Below are 5,172 nucleotides of genomic sequence, written 5' to 3' on the forward strand. Positions count from 1 at the left end.
GTCCAACACATGGGGTGACTGAGCATGAGAGGTGGCTTGTGGCACTGACACATTGAATTTTGTATTTTATTGGGGCTTAATGTAAACTGACATGGCCCCAAACAAAAAGGGACACATCTAGGGATGCTGTTTGCTCTGCAGATCGTGCAATAGTTTTAGAGGCAGGACAGCAGGACAGCTGCCACGCCCTGAGATGGTTAAGAGTGTGGGGTATGTGGAGGCCCTGACCACAGTGGTCCCAAAGCAACAAAGGCCACAGAGGAGGCACAGCTCCTGGGCTGACCCCAAAACTTCCCCAGTCCTGATCCTGGGACCTGTGGACATGTTGCCTCACATGGTGAAGGGACTTTGGCGATGGGATTAAGTCAAGGACCCTGAGATGGGGATGAGCCCAGATTCCCCAGGAGGCCCAGGGTCATCACAGGGTCCTCATAACAGGAGGCAGGAGGGTGAGAGTCAGAGAAGGCAGAGGCTGCGCTGCTGGCTGTGAGGACAGAGGAGGGGCCACGAGCCAGCGATTCGGTGCCTTTAGAAGCTGGAAGAGGCCGAAAATGATTCTTCGCTGGAGCCTCCAGAAGGACCAGCCCTGCCCACACCCGGGTTTAGGATTTCTGGCCTCCAGCACGGTCACAGAATAAATCTGCATTGTTCTCATTCAAGCCACTACTCATTTGTGGTCATTTGTCACAGTGACCGTATGAAACGGCACACAGTTATGTTAAAAGTTGTCCAACTTCTTGGAGAAAGGGCTGGTTCTATGGCCTGCCCAGAGCTGACATGCTCCACTGCCCCCCCCCCCCCACCTCCCTACTCCGTCCCAAGGATGAACACATGCCCATTCCAAGGCACAGGAGCCACTAACAGAACTCCCAGTGCCAGAGCGGAAGCAGTTCACCCTAGAGGACACAAGACACCCAATTAATGGGAGTTTTAGATAAATGAATCTTTCTTTTTTTTAGTATAAGTTTATCTCAAATATTGCATGGGACACCCCTCTCCCTAACAGAGATGGGGTATTTATCTGAAATTCAGATTGAACAGGGTGTTGCTATTTTTGCTAAATCTGGTTATTATGAGTGGAGGGCAGGGAGAGGGTCATCCACTGATTTGCAGGGGAAGTATAAGCTTGAGCCCCCCTCTGTGCTCCCTGAATTCTGCCCTGGCGGGTGGAGGAGGACGAAGCTAATGGGACCTGGGGCACAGGGGAGGGGAGGTTGCTAACGTGGACTAGAGGTCATTCTGGTTCATTGATTGATCTGGATTGAGCGTCTGGATCGGTACCACAGCCAGAAGTGGGTTTTATCTGGGGCAGCAGCCCGGAAAGAAGCCAAAAGCCCCCAAGCACGTTTGTCCCTGCGCACCCCTCCCCCACACTCTCTCCAAGCGTGGACCCCCGAACTAGCCGGTACTCTGCTGCCACCTTGTGGGGGGGGCTGCACATGACGACCTGCTCACAGCAGCCTTGGAGCCCTGAACAGCTGGGGCATTAGGCACCATTTGTGTCAACAAGTCTCAGCTGTTCACCTCCGTCTGTTCCCCACCCACCCTCCATTGCTCCGCAGCAGCAACTGCATTTCTCTACAAAGACGCTTAGCAAATCCCATAGCCACGGGGTCATGATGAGACTTAAAACGCTTAACGCTAATTTCTTTTTCCCCGGTTTTATTGAAATATAATTGACATTCAGCACTTTATGAATTTACTGGTAGGTGTGCAGCATAGTGATTTGACTTACAACATTACTTTCTCTTTTAAAAAATTAGCACCTGAGGATATTTTTTATTGATTTTAGGAGGAGAGAGAGAGAAAGAGAGAGAGAGAGAGAGAGAGAGAGAGAGAGAGAGAGAGAGAGAGAAACATTGATCAGTTGCCTCCCATACCCACCCCAACTGGGAATTGAGTCCGCAGCCTAGGTACATGCCCTGACCTGGAACGGACCCACCACCTTTTGGTGTGCGGGACAACGCTCCAACCAACTGAGCCACACCAGCCAGGGCAACATCAATTTCTTAATAGCAAGAATCGGGTCGGCATTTATATGGCCTTGGTTGTATTGTGCTATTATTTACAGCTGGTTTGTTTCACATTCCACCTAAACATGTGCCCCCTGGCATTTGGTTCCTGTGTTCTTGTCTGTGTGAGCTAACCCAGTGGTCCCTCAGGACAGGTGAGGGACTTTAGAAACTCTGAGGCCGGAGCCCGTGAATCTGCCCGGATCGGTCTGGGTGAGATGTGGGCAGCAGGGTTTTTGTAATTGTGGTAAAATTCACATAAGGTAAAATCTACCATTTTAATCTTCTTAAAGTGTAATTCAGTGGCATTACGTAGGTTCACATTATGCAACCATCACTTCTATCTCATTCCAGAACATTCCATCACCCCAAAAAGAGACCCTGTCCCCATTAGCAGTCACATCCATTTCCCTTCTCTAGGACATTTCACATACATGAAATCACACACTCTGTGGCCTTTTGAGTCTGGCTTCTCTCACTGAGTGTCATGTTTTTCAAAGACAATCCAAGTTGTAGGGGGATGTCAGTGCTTCATCATTTGCATGGCTGAATGACAATGTATTGGGCAGGTGGAGCACATTCTGCTTATCGGTCATCCATTGTTAGAGATTTAGGTTGTTTCCACTTTGGGCTATTTGAACAGGGCTACTCTGAATGCTGGAGCACACAATTGTTTTCTGGGTTTTTTAAAAAAATAAATTTTTATTGATTTCAGAGAGGAAGGGAGAGGGAGAAAAGATAGAAACATCAATATGAGAATCATCAATTGGCTGCCTCCTGCACGCCTCCCACTGGGGATCGAACCTCAACCCAGGCATGTGCCCTTGAATGGAATCGAACCCGGGAACCTTCAGTCCGCAGATTGATGCTCTAACCACTGAGCAAAACCAGCCAGGGCCACAATTGTTTTTAAACACCTATTGTAAATTCTCTTGGGTATATACCTAGGAGTGGAATTGCTGGGTCATATGGTAATTAACATTTAGCTTTATTGAGGAACCAGCAAACAGAATTTTAAAAAATATATATGTTTTTATTGATTTCAGAGAGAGGAAGGGAGAGGGAGAGAGAGAGAGAAACATAGATGAGAGAGAAACATTGATCAGCCGCCTCCTGACCAGGATCCCACCTGCGATCTCTCGGTGCATGGGCAACGCTCAACCACCTGAGCCACACTGACCAGGCTAAACAGAACGTTTTCATTGACATTTTTATTGCGATCATTGTGGATTCCCCTGCAGTTGGAAGAAATAATGCAGAGATTCCATTGTACGCTTTGCTCAGTCTCCCCCAATAGGGCTGCATTTTGCAAAATGAAATCAATATCTCCACCAGGATGTTGACATGGATCCCATCACCTGCTTTATCCAGATTTCTGATTTCCCAGTTTTACTTGCTCTCCTCTCTCTCTCTCTCTCTCTCTCTCTCTCTCTCTCTCTCGTGTGTGTGTGTGTGTGTGTGTGTGTGTGTGTTGTCTACAGTTGTATCAACTGAATAGGTTCCTGTATCCACCACCACAAGGACCCCTCCAGCTGCCCTGTTACAACCTCAGCCCCTCCCGTCTCTAATCCCCCGGCAACCACTCATCTGTTGTCGTTTCAAACGCGCCACATAAACGGAATCTTATGTTATGTGACCTTTGGCCTTGTTTCTCTTGGCGTAGTTCCTTGGAGCCATCAGGATTTTAAAAACTTGGGGGGTCGGGGAGCCAGGTTGACATACCTACATCCACCTGCCTTTTCTCCCAGCAGTTTATATTTTGAGGCAGCCCAGGTGCCTCAGGTTCCTCATCTGTTAAACCGAGAGAGGAAAGCCCTCAGCTCCCAGGCGAGTTCCGAGTTCCGAGTTCCGGGGCTTAGAGCAGATGGGGAAGCAGATGCCCGCAGGCAGGACCTGGCCCTGCGAGGCTTTGTGACATCACACCAGGTTGCTATGGCAGCAGCCCAAAAGCCGCCCGGGATGCTGCCGCCTTGGCCTCGCTGGCTTGTTGGTGATTCGAGGAGGCATCTGTGTCACATGCTCCCACGGGCCAATGAGGAGGTGGTCCAGAGGCAGGGTTCAGCCGAAGCTTCAGATGGAGGGCGGGGGTAAAGGTAGAATTAAATTAAGGCAAGTTTGTTCCTCATTCTTCAGAGTTAAAATGCCTTCCCTGGATTCCTTCCAAAAAAAAAAAAAAAAAAAAAGGTTCTGGAGTTGGGATTCATTGCCATATCTTGAGGCTCCAACCTTTGTAAGCCCCCAAAGCTAACAGCTTGACTTGGCGGTGCACAGTTCCCCGCTCTGAAGAGGGCATTGTGGGCATTTTGCCATCTCTTGACGTTCTCATACCTAGAAATAAGAGTCAGCCTGGGAGGTTTCAAAATTAATATATTCTGTGGTTGGTTTATAAACCATCGTTGTGGGCGATTCTCACAGATTGTTGCTGTTCCTACGCCCACGAACAGATGGGAACAAACACCCTAGGTAGGTCATTTTGCAAGACAGGCAGTTAAATTGCTGACGATGTTTTGTCATTTTCTTCTCTGAAACCAATGTTTTGGGCAGAAATGGGGCTGGGTCACCTGCCTGTTTGGGCAAGCCCATTAGTACCCCATTGCTGGGTAACGAGTCACCCCAAAACAAAGTGACTTGAAACAACAAGAAACACATTTTATTTTCATAACGTGTGTGGGTCAGGAATTCAGAAGTAATTTGGCTCCGTGGTTCTGGCTCAGGGTCTTTCATGAGGTTGCGGCCAGAATGTCAGCCAGGGCTGCCTCACCTGATGGCCTGGCTGGGCCTGGAGGAGTCGCTTCCAGGACGGCTCCCTCGTGTTGCTGCTGGTGACGGGCTCCGCGCCTCTCCCTGTGGCCCCTCCACGGAGCTCCTTGCGTGTCCGCACAGCGTGGCAACCGGCTCCCCACGGAGTAAGTGGCCCAAGAGAGAGAGGGCTGGAAGCCTCCCGTCTTGTATGACCTAGTTAGTCTCAGAAGTCACAGACTTACCTCTGAAATCCTACTGGTTCCACAGGCAGCCCAACTCAGCGTGGAGGGGACTGCACAAGGGGGCGAATACCAGGGGACAGGGCCATCCTGGAGGCTGCCCACCGTGGTGGCATTTTCACACAAAAGACCATCTGTTGATTCGAAACACACCACAGGCCCTAACCGGTTTGGTTCAG

The sequence above is a fragment of the Myotis lucifugus genome, unplaced genomic scaffold (assembly GCF_000147115.1).
Source record: "Myotis lucifugus unplaced genomic scaffold, Myoluc2.0 scaffold_383, whole genome shotgun sequence".
NCBI classification, from domain to species: Eukaryota; Metazoa; Chordata; class Mammalia; order Chiroptera; family Vespertilionidae; genus Myotis; species Myotis lucifugus.